Source organism: Pantherophis guttatus, chromosome 3 (assembly GCF_059756535.1).
Source record: "Pantherophis guttatus breed Tessera chromosome 3, ASM5975653v1, whole genome shotgun sequence".
Classification (NCBI taxonomy): domain Eukaryota; kingdom Metazoa; phylum Chordata; class Lepidosauria; order Squamata; family Colubridae; genus Pantherophis; species Pantherophis guttatus.
Window position 1 is genome coordinate 206,834,982 of NC_142065.1, and position 12,111 is coordinate 206,847,092.

Sequence of the window (12,111 nt, forward strand, 5' to 3'; positions counted from 1 at the left end):
ATGGAGGTGGCTGATGAGGAAGAGGAGGAACAGCTGGGTCCAGTGCCTGACACGCGGATGCACAGAAGGCAGAGGAGAGGAGAGCAGTGGAAATCTATGGGCCGATCCTTGGGACGGAAGAGCCACCACTGCTAGCAAAGCCCCACTCTAGCTCTGGGGATAAAAGGCAGGGGGCGGAGATGAATAGATGTGGCAGACAACTATTCATCATCCTTCCAGACAGACTTGTTAGCCTGCAGTGAGAGAGAAACTTTTTGCCAGGGCTGCTGGTGCTCCTAATAAAGGAATCATTGATTAATTACAAAGGGTTTGTCATGTTTGGGGAACTGGATCAGAACACATGCAATAGGCTTTCATTCCTAAGGCAGGACTAACTCACTGTTCTGTTCTGTTCTGTTGATTGGCCCAAAGTCACCCAGCCAGCTTTCATGCCTAAGGTGGGACTAGAACTCATGGTCTCCTGCTTTCTAGCCTGGTGCCTTAACCACTATACCTGTGATGGTGAATCTATGGCATGCGTGCCACAGCTGCCACGCGTAGCCCTTTCTGTGGGCATGAGAGCTGTCGCCCAGCTCAACTCCACAATGCATGTGTGCGCACCTCCTGCCAAACAGCTGATTTTTGGGATGTGCGGGGAGCGGGGCGCATGTGGGAGATGCACGCGCATGCACAGAGGTAGCATGTGCATGCACGGGGGAGGGCAAGGGTCACGCATGCATGCGCGGAGGGGCGGGGGAGCACAGGGGTGTGGCACACCCTCTTGCAGCCTGGGCCCAGGAGGCTGCAGGGAGGCCTACTAGGCCCAAAATGGGGCATAGGGGTATGTGGCGTGCCCCCTGGACCATTTTTGACCCCAGGAGGATGCAGGGCGGCCTACTAGGCCCAAAATATGGGACAGAGGGTTGCACGCACATGTGTGGGGGAGTGGAGGAACGGGGGGGTTCACATACTCATGCGTGGGGGCGTGGGGGAGCATGGAGGGTGTTGTGCACACATGCACAGCGGGAGAGCATTGCATTATGGGTGCCGGCACACGACCGAACTGTCTCTCTCTAAATATCCCTAAAAGATTCTTCTCATGAGCTCTTTAGTAAACTATTAGTTCTACAGCTAAATCAAAGAACCTACCTGATCTGAATAAATAGCAATTTACAGATCTTGTTATGGAAGTAATATTGCTTTTTATGAAAAGAGTTAAATAAGGCAAATTGTGCGCCCAGTTGGTGACATGGGCTACAAAGTGAATGAAAGCAAATTGCTAAAAATCAGATAAATAGAGGATCGAGGGTGTTCTTTATCTAAGAATTCTTTACCATGCAATTCAGCTTTGAGCAGAATAATCAGGAGGGTTTACAATCAAAAGTACATAATGATAAAAAGGCACATTTATTTATTTATTTATTTTAAAAAAAGCAAAACCCACCATTCATGCATATTTCCATATTTCCAAAAGGGAACTAAAAGGGACCTTCAGCTGGAAGCCAATTAATAATTTCAAGTGTTGTGAAGCAATTAGCAACTCAGATACATGGACAAAAATGTGCAATTATGTGAAAATACTCACTGAAATGCATTATATTAGGGGTTGCTATTTACTACAGCATGCAATTTTTTGATGCTCAGATTTATCTTGAAGCCAATTTGAGCTCACTTCTGAACTCAATTGACTTTTCAAATCGAACAGCTTATTTGCTTTGAATAATTGAATTAAATCGGGCAGATCTTATTTTGATTTAGGCTGACTCATCTGATTTTTATACTGTAGATACCCAGATGCTCAGGGAGGGAGATAGATTCTAAATTGGATAAAATAAATAATATAAAAAATAAAGTTAAAAAATGCATTGGTATTGTACAAAGTGATAAATCACCCAATTGCCTGAAAATCATTTAACAATCCAAATCAATTTAGATTGGATTATGGGCAATGTGTAACCTCTTATTGTTAGGTGATAGAATAAATGAACAAAAATGGATATTCCAATAGAAATATAATGCGGGAGCTGAGCGGGAGCTGAGTTTAGAAAATCATGTAGAAATGAAACAAAAATTCATTTCATATTGGGCTGGCTTGAGTTAAATTTTAAATTGATTTTAAATTGGGTTGTTTTAATTTACGGCCAAAATATTTAATTATTTGAAACTGTTTTTAAATTTTGTATGTTCTGTTTTTTACTTTGGCTGTTCACCGCCCTGAGTCCTATTTGGAGAAGGGCGGTATAGAAATGGAAACAAACAAACAAACAAACAAACAAACAAACAAACAAACAAATAAATAAATATATAAAAAATGAGAATGGTAAACACATCAGTACATTCACTGATCTGGATTTGAAATTCTGTTCAAAGATATTCCTACATCGAAAAGATTCCACACTCAACTTGATATGCCCGAGACTATAATTCCCATCACCCTTTATCTTTAGTTGGGATAGCTGTAAATGAAAACATCTGGAGAGCTTCTGAGTAGGGAAGGGTACATTGTGATTACCCATCCCTGATCTGTTGGACTTGGCAAAGGTGAGCTAAGTCTCTTTTTGGTTTGCCATATTTTGGAACACAGAATGTCCATTCTCTTACATGAAATAAGCATTTTATGTGTTGAAAAAGTTGAGTGGGTCTTCAAAGTGTAGCCATAAGCGTTCTTGAGGACGACAGCATGACATGTTCCTGCTTTCAAGGACAATGATTTGGAAAACAAGATAACTACCTTTATAGATACTTGTAGAAGGAAGCCCAGGTATCTAAAGGTCAACATACTATTTTCTCAGAAATAACTATGATTGCTCCCAATATAACGATCCTTGAGCTCTGAGGCGGCTTTCATATTCAGAATAACAGAGCTGGAAGGGACCTTGGAGGTCTTCCAACCCCCTGCCCAAGCAGGAGACCCTATACCTGTGATGGCGAACCTATGGCACGCATGCCACAGGTGGCACGCAGAGCCATATTAGTGGGCACGCCAGCTCAGCTCTGGGGCTCATGCATGAGCCAGCCAGCTGATTTTCGGGCCTTCTGGGTCCACCAGAAGTAGGGAAACAGGCTGTTTCCTGCCTCTGGAGGGCCTGGGGGGGGGGGGAAGGCCTGTTTTTCTTTCTTACCTGACTCCAGATCCTCTCTATTTATCTGGGAAGGGTGAAAACAGCCTTTCCCACTCCCTTGGAGGCCCTACGGAGCCTGAAAGGGCCCATTTACCGACTCCCGGTGGGACAGGAAGTCATGTTTTTTGCTGTCCCTAGCCTCCAGAGTCTCCTAGAGAGGCTCCTAGAGACTCCTAGAGAGGTTCTGGAGGCTGGGGACAGCAAAAAATGTCACTTCCTGTCCCACCGGGAGTTGGAAAATGGGCCCTTTCAGCCTCCGTAGGGCCTCCAAGGGAATGGGAAAGGCTGTTTTCACCCTTCCCAGATAAATAGAGAGGATCTGGAGCCAGGTAAGAAAGAAAAATGGGCCTACCAAGGCCATCATGTGCCAGGAGCGGGGGGGGGGGTGTTGTTGCGTGCACATGCGTGTGGGCATGTGCACGTGCGACCCTCCCCTGCCCCTCCCTCCTGGCATGCGATGGCAAACAGGTTAGCCATCACTGCCCTATACCATTTTAGACGAATCGCTGTCCATTCTCTTCTTAAAAGCGTCCAGTGTTCGAGCACACACAACATCTGAAGGCAAACCGTTCCACTGGTTAATTGTTCTCACTGTTAGGAGGTTTCTCCTTAATTCCAGGTTGCTTCTGTTGCCATAATTTGAGGATCAGACTCAATAATATGCTCAGACTTCTTTTATTCAAACAGAAGATAGTTTATTTACAGATGTCATTCTTCATTCACAGAGTGATTTCAGGAAGAAGCTAAGAAGGAGAGATCTACTCTACCTTTTATACCAAGGAGGCGGAACTAAAGGTAGGGAGTGGTTTGGGGATGATATATTCAGAAAAGGGGAATGGATTAACCCTTGTCATCCCAAGACATACTTTTTCATCTGGTATGAGTGAGGCATTTATACATGACAGCTTCTCTCCTTGATCAGTTTCCCTCCATTGTTCCTTGTCTTGCCTTTCGATGCTTTGGAAAATAAGTTGACCCCCAGCCCCTAAAATACTGGAATACTGCTATCAAGTCACCCCTAATCAGTGATGGGTTGCCCACGGTTCGGACCGGTTCGCAAGAACCGGTAGTAAAACTGGCAGGAGGCCCCACCCACTGGCCCGGATGTCGTCATCGACGATCTATGCTTGCGATCCCATTGTGAATGGGTAGTAAAGGTAAGTAGAAACATCCGCCCCGCCCCTAATCCTTCTTTTCTCTAGACTAGCCCTACACAGTTCTTGCAACCATTCTTCGTATGTTTTAATCTTTATCTAAGTATTATTAGTTTATTTATTTATTTATTAGTTTGATTTATATGCCGCCCTTCTCCGGAGACTCCGGGCAGCTTACAATGCTTTTAAGCAATAGCCTTCATACTTTTGTATATACCTGCTTAGTAGGGCTTTTGGCCCCCCCTAAGCAGTGTTCTATTTTATACAAAGCCAGCTTATTGCCCCCACAAACTGGGTCCTCATTTTACCTACCTCAGAAGGATGGAAGGCTGAGTCAACCTTGAGCCTGGTGAGAATTGAACTCGCAGTAATTGCAGGCAGCTGGCAGCTAAGTATTCCTTAGTCTTCTTCATGTTTTAGTCTTTCTCCTAGATTCAACATTCCAATTTTCTCAGAAATAACCATGATTGTTCCTTGAGTTCTGAGGTGGTTTTTGTTTCCTTGGAAGTCCATTAGCTGGAACATATCTAGAAATCACGAGTTTCTTGTCCCAAATGCTGCTAGTTTATATTCCTTAAGTAAGTCTAATAGCCCATATAAGTGGAAATAATTAAACCCTCCTCTTTAAAACGCCTACGAAAAACCATGAAAATATATCTTTTAGAATTTGACACAGTTTTGAAAAATGCAGTGCATTAAATAACTGCTTAGGAGCCTATTATACAAAGTCAAACTTTCCAAATATTGTTCTTTTACGTCAAGGATCAATAGATACTAGCACAATACCAAGTGTTCTGCGCTTCCATTTCCATCACAAAAATTATCAACAATTCTAGACTAATGAATGGCACGCTTTACCCACAGTTGTCAATCATTCCTATCGTTTAGCACAAAGCACCAGCTGTCTCAGCAGTTTCAATTATGATACGGCCAATCTCTGCAACATTGGTAGCAGCTAATTTAGAAAGCACCGTACCACCGATTCTCAAAGAAACAACAAACAATGAAGACCCTGACATATAGTTAACACTGCCAGCCTTGTTTGCTTTGCATTGTGGGAAGTTAGCACTCACCCGTCTTCTAGAAAAATGAAATATTTTAGGAAATATTAAAAGGGCAGAATATTTCCCCTAAAAGGGAGGCAGAAACTCAGTCCCCCCCATCTTTGTCAATGGGCCATTAAGGCCTGGGCCAGTCTATTCTACATAACAAAGATCTACCTCCTTCAGGCAGAGCCATAGTAGGAATTGCCCAAAGCCCTTTCAATACATCATCACCCAGCAAGGCTCAACCAAGCCTGGAACACAGACAACCTACAAAGTTACTCCTGCATGGCCCCGTGGGAGTCTGACAACTAATCAGAATACAAGCTCAAATTCAAAAGCCCAGAGAGGGCATAAAACCCAGGCACTCTCAGCATCTCTTCCAGTGGTGGGTTGCTCCTGGTTCGGCCCATTTTGGCCGAGCCGGTAGAGGTGATGCTATTACGTCAACAAACCAGTTCCCTTTCTTCGGGAGCTGGGCCCTCCCACTCACCCCCGCATTATTTCGACCTTATATTTCTTCTTTTTTTTTGCCCAGCTGAGAGGTGTGGCAGAGCGGATTGCTGCACCTCAGCTGGGCAGATTCGCAACGCGCTTGCGCAAACTGGTAGTAAAACCGGCGGGAGGCCCCACCCGCTGGCTCCCTGGCCCGAGGCTCCCACAGTACACCCGTTCATGGAGGCCAGGAGCCCTTTACCACTGGTTCTGCCTTCAGGGGTCTACCAGCTGGCCCCTTCCCCACACATCCCTGGCCTGTCTCTCAACATTACAGAAGATGCAACACTGCACACTGCCCATAAGCAACATGCAGCCTCTCACAGTAATGAGAATTGCCTGCAATTCTCCTTACTGTGAGAGGCTGCATGTTGCAAAGAAGAACGAAGCTAGGCAGTGGGTGGGGAGTGGAGGACAAAGCAAGGCAGGGGCTGCGGAGCTGCCACAAGGCCCCGCATCAGCTTACCTGAAGGCCCTTCAGCCAGGGCACCTATGCCAAACCCTACCCCTCCCCTCCAGGGCAACCACATCCCTTCACTAACCTGCTTTCCAGCTACGTTCTCCCTTGCGCGTAGTCTGTTGGACTATGGTTAAAAAAAAAAAAAAACACCAGTAGTTCAGACCTTCCAACTTCTCATGAAGAAAAAAAAAATCTCATGAAGTTGGAAGGTGTTTTTACCGTAGTCCAGGGGTGAAATGCTCCTGGCTCAGACCGGATCCCCCGATCCGGTAGCAATGGTGGCGGGTAGTTCAGAGAACCGGTAGCAAAAAACCCTGCCCCCCCGATGCCCAGCTGAGCCACGCCAATTGGGCTTTTGAGCACATGGCAATAAGGCCAAGCGCTTATTTCAGGGTTCAAAATAAATAAATAAAAATAAGACAGGGCCTTATTTTTGGGGAAACACAGTATTAAATATGTGTCCCTCCAAGTTCTGACTGATACGAGCAATTGTAGCTCTTAATTTAGCCATGCAAGATACTTTTCCAATGCTGCTCATATGCGACCACACTTGAACCCTGCAATCTTAGTTCATTTTGGAACTTCTGTGTGCATTCTTTTGGACTGATGACTGATTTTTCTTGCTTCCCTAATTTTGACTACTTTGATTTGACTGGAACTCACTTTGGGTCATGTGTCTTCAATGTTGCTTTCAGCCATAAGCAGGACAGCTGTGGAGGGCATCAGATTGGCGAAGACTGTTCTAGGACAGCTATAGTGCCAGTGGAAGGCATCAGATTGGAGAAGGCTGTTCTGGAAAACACGCCGTTGCAAATAAAGCATACCAAACAACTCAGCAGCTAAGTTCCTGACGAAAAAGCTTGAATGAAAGTTTCAAAAGTAAGACGCAGATAGAAGCCAAATCATAGCATCTGCTACATTTCAGTCAAAATCATGACTTGCACTTCCTAGCTTTTTCCAAAGCGCCAAAAGAACACGTAGACATCTCACCCGTCTGTGTCAGACATCACAGGAAAGGAGTTGGAGCAGGTAGAAGAAAAGAATCAAGCTCACAAATATTTTTTTTTCTCACTGGATCCTTAAAAGAATAAGAAGATTTTAAAATTAGAACTTCATGGAGATCATATTCTCCCAGGAGGAGAATTACAAGGTTATAACTGGCTTTTGGCTGGCTTTAGAACAATTAGTCAAAAATACAAGTGCTGGCATAATTGGTGGAAATGCTGGGATTAGGGGATGAAGGTTCGTTCTCCAAGTTTGTGGATTGGTTACCAGGCTAGGTAACATCTTCAGTGGAATTTAGGGGATGTCAGTGTTCTTCTGTTTTCGTATGGCAATTAAGTCTTTTGATGAGTCAGGTATGGGTGTTAAGTAAAGGTCTTGTGATGGGTCAGGTGTGAGCCATCAATGGGAGCAGAGGTGGTATTTAACCAGTTTGTACCGGTTCGTACCGATTCAGTCAAACCGGTAGCAGCAACTGCAGGTGGGCCCACTCACCTGCCCCGGTGCAATGTCGTCCTATTTAGCCATGTTTTCGTGGTGGGGCGCATGCACGGAAGGCGAACACATGCATGAAGTGAGTGTGCATGTGGTGAACCGGTGGTAAGAATATGTGAAACCCACCACTGAATGGGAGTCTTGTGATGAGTCTTGTGATGGGGAGGTTACATCAGGTGAAGGTTATTGGGATGTGAAGTGCTGATGGGGGGGGGGCTCCGTGAGTTGGTTGAGGGTCGGTGCTGTCTCTGGTTGGCTGTGCGGTTGATTTGGATTCTGAGGGGCTCGCAGGCTGGTTGTAGGTCAATGTGTCTGTTGATGGAATTGTTTGTGGAGTGCCAGGCTTTGATGAACTCATGAGCATGGCGGGTGGTAGCATGACCGATGATTTTTGCATTGCTCCAATCGAACTGGTGCTGTTTGGTGTCGGTGTGAGTAGAGATTAAGGATTTTGGGACCGTGGCATTTTGTTTGTGGATCCTAGTTTTTAATTGATGTGATGTTTGTCCTGCATAGAATTGGTTGTAATTGTTACGGTTGATTTTGTACCATTACATTGTTTCTATCATCCTTCTGTATCTTGACTTTGGTTCTGGATAATTCCTGGCGGAGTGTGACTGTGGATTAGTGGGCTATTTATATTCCTAGAAGTTGGAGAATTTTGGCTGTCATTTCAATGCTGGAATTTGTAGATCTGCAACATCTGGAGAGTTACAGATTTCCCATCTTTGTATTCATTAAAAATTCAAGTGCTGATGAAAGGATGGGTCATAATAGGAGAAATGTCTAGAAATGGGAAGAATAGAATAGAATAGAATAGAATAGAATAGAATAGAATAGAATAGAATAGAATAGAATAGAATAGAATAGAATAGAATTTTTATTGGTCAAGTGTGATTAGACACACAAGGAATTTATCTTGGTGCATATGCTCACGGGTGAGATCATCCATGGCTTCGGGGTGAAGTGCCACCAAGTACGCTGACGACACCCAGCTGTACATCTCCACCCCGGGCCACCCTAATGATGCCCTTGAAGTGATGTCCCGGTACCTGGAGGCCGTGTGGATCTGGATGGGGAGGAACAGGCTCAGGCTCAACCCATCCAAGACTGAGTGGCTATGGTTTCCGGCATCCCAATATAGTCAGTTGACTCCATCACTGACTATTGGGGACAAGTCTTTCTCCCCCACGGAGAGGGCTCGCAATTTGGGCATCCTCCTGGATACACAGCTGTCCTTGGAGGAACATCTGACGGCTGTAGCCAGGGGGACCTTTTATCAGGTCCGCCTGATCCGCCAGTTGCGGCCCTTCCTAGATCGGGATTCCTTGTGCACAGTCACTCATGCCCTTGTCACCCCTCGCCTGGACTACAGCAATGCTCTCTACATGGGGCTCCCCTTGAAGAGCACCCGGAGACTCCAGCTGGTCCAGAATGCGGCCGCGCGGGTAGTTACGGGAGCTGCATGGCGCTCCCACATAACACCTCTCCTGCGTGAGCTGCACTGGCTCCCAGTGGTTTTCCGGGTGTGCTTCAAGGTGTTGGTTATCACCTTTAAAGCGCTCCATGGCATAGGACCTGGATATCTTCGAGACCGCCTGCTGTCACCAATGGCCTCCCACCGAACTGTGTGCTCCCACAGAGAGGGCCTCCTCAGGGTGCCATCGGCCAAGCAATGTAGACTGGTGGCCCCTAGGGGGAGGGCCTTCTCTGTGGGGGCACTTGCCCTCTGGAATCAACTGCCCCCAGAGATACGAAGAATTCAAGACCTCAGTGCCTTCCGCTGTGCCCTGAAGACCTTTCTTTTTCAGCAAGCCGGGCTGGCTTAACACTTTTTAAATTGTTTTTAATGTTTGTATCTATGTTTTTTACTTTGGCTGTACATCGCCCTGAGTCCTTCGGGAGAAGGGCGGTATATAAATTTGATAATAAATAAATAAAAATAAAAAATAAATCATAAGGATACCAGCAACAAGGTTACAGTCAAAGAGTCATAAGTGGGAGGAGATGGGTGATGGGAATGATAAGAAGATGAGAAGATTAATAGTAGTGCAGATTTAGTAAATAGTTTGACAGTGTTGAGGGAATTATTTGTTTAGCAGAGTGTTGGCATTCGGGAAAAAACTGTTCTTGTGTCTAGTTGTTCTGGTGTGCAGTGCTCTATAGCTTCGTTTTGAGGGTAGGAGTTGAAACAGTTTATGTCCAGGATGCGAGGAGTCTATAAATATTTTCACGGCCCTCTTTTTGACTCGTACAGTATACAGGTCTTCAGTGGAAGGCAAGTTGGTAGCCATTGTTTTTTCTGCAGTTCTAATTATCCTCTGAAGTCTGTGTCTGTTTTGTTGGGTTGTAGAACCAAACCAGACTGTTATAGAGGTGCAGATGACAGACTCAATAATTCCTCTGTAGAACTGGATCAGCAGCTCCTTGGGCAGTTTAAGCTTTCTGAGTTGGTGCAGAAAGAGCATTCTTTGTTGTGCTTTTTTGATGAACCTTGTTTCTAAGCAACTTCCATGAATCCAGTTTCTTTTTGCCCACTTGGAACTGAACCCAGACAGATCTATGGGGTCATGTAAGGGTCATGGCTGGCTCTTTAGGCAAAAGGGGAAATGCAAATCCTAGGTGTTTGTTTGAGCTAATCTTGTCAATCTTTGGCTTGTTGCTTATCTGGAGTTTCTGCCTGACCCAGTCTTTCTGAATAGATTACAAACCTGCATTTCTAAAAGCTGGCCCCCTCAGTTTCTGCTTGGGGCAGGGAGACTGGGGCTGGTTTCTGCCTCTCTTAAGATTTTTTTTTTTAATTTTATTTCTCCTTTAGGGGAAATATTCTATCCTGGTTTTTTAATATTCCCCAAAATATTTCATTTTTCAGGCTTGGGGGGGGTGGAGGGGCTTCCCATACTATGGAATTATATTTGTGAAATCAGCCAAAATAGACTCCAACTGGTCACACTTGGAGAGTGTGATCACTGTCCCCTTTCTTTGGGCAAAACTCCTTACAGCTCTGTCCTCACTTGTTAATGAAAAATGACTTTGGAAAACAGTCTCCCTTTCCCCTCCCTGAGGTGGATTTTTTGTGTAAACCCACTGGGTATGCACAGACAAAATCTTCTCTGTGTTGTAGGCTCTTCACAAGAGCTTCTGCACTGTTGGCTCCACCATGGCACCTAAAACAGATGGGAACATTGGTGTTGACAGAAGAATCCTCTCTAGGGGAAGGCTGTGATATGCAAATACTCTGGGAATAGCTTCCCCCACTGATATCTTCCAGTGAATGGGATAATATATCTGCAGGAAAAAGAACTGCTAATTATCCTTCCACAGATATTAAGGTGCTTCACAGTGGCGCGAAGTCACGGCGTCCTAGTAATTTATCACCCACCAACTGGAACCTGGCTTAAAAATCCTTACTGTGTTAAAATTGTGATCGAGAGTTTTGCAGTAGCAGAGAAAGAAGAATACAACTACTTCTGCTCCGCAGTGGGGATGATATCTTGGCTTCATCAAGTTATGACCTCATCTTCTAGCGATCAGCAGCCAAAAACATGATATTTTCATTTAAAAAGACCAGAGTGTGAGATCTATTATTCCTGATCACTCCATATTTTTTTCCAAAAGGGAGAAGGCTCTACTGCATCTCTCAGCTTGCTCTACTTAACTGCCTGTTGAATTGTTTCACTCCTTGCAGAAATGTTAGATGGTTGGATCTGGGGACAAACCTTGCTTTAGAACAGGGGTGGGGTCAAACTTGCAGCCCGCGGGCCGGATGTGTCATGCACGTGCTGGCCACGCCCACCCCCGGTTTAGCGAAGGGGAAAAAAGTCATGATATGTCACGTGACGATGATGTGATGGTGTGAGTTTGACACCCTTGCTTTAGAAGCTTAGAACTTACTTTCTAAATGTTACCAAGTGCCAAGGTTCTTCAAAAACTGTTATAATATTTAAAACCCAAGCATGCTTTCAATACATGTTTTAGAAGCAGGGATGGGATTCAGCCTGTTCTGACTGGTTCGGGCAAACCGGTAGCTTTGACGATCAGCTGAGAGCGAACCAATTCGCTCCAATGATCAGCTGGGCCCTCCCGCCTGCCCCTGTGCTATACCGACCTATATTTCCTTTGTTTGAAGCCCAGCTGATAGGCGCGGCAGAACGGGGCTGCACCGAGGCTGCAGTAGATGGTAAGTTTTAGAGCTGTTTTCAAATGCACTGCACGTGTGCGAAGCGCATGCTTGGCGCACATGCACTCGGCGAACTAGTTGTTGCACCGGTTGAATCCCACCAGGTTAGAAGGGAGGGTAGCACATCTTGAAAATCATAAATCTGCATCTCACTGATTTTGGCCACGTCAGGTGGAGGAAT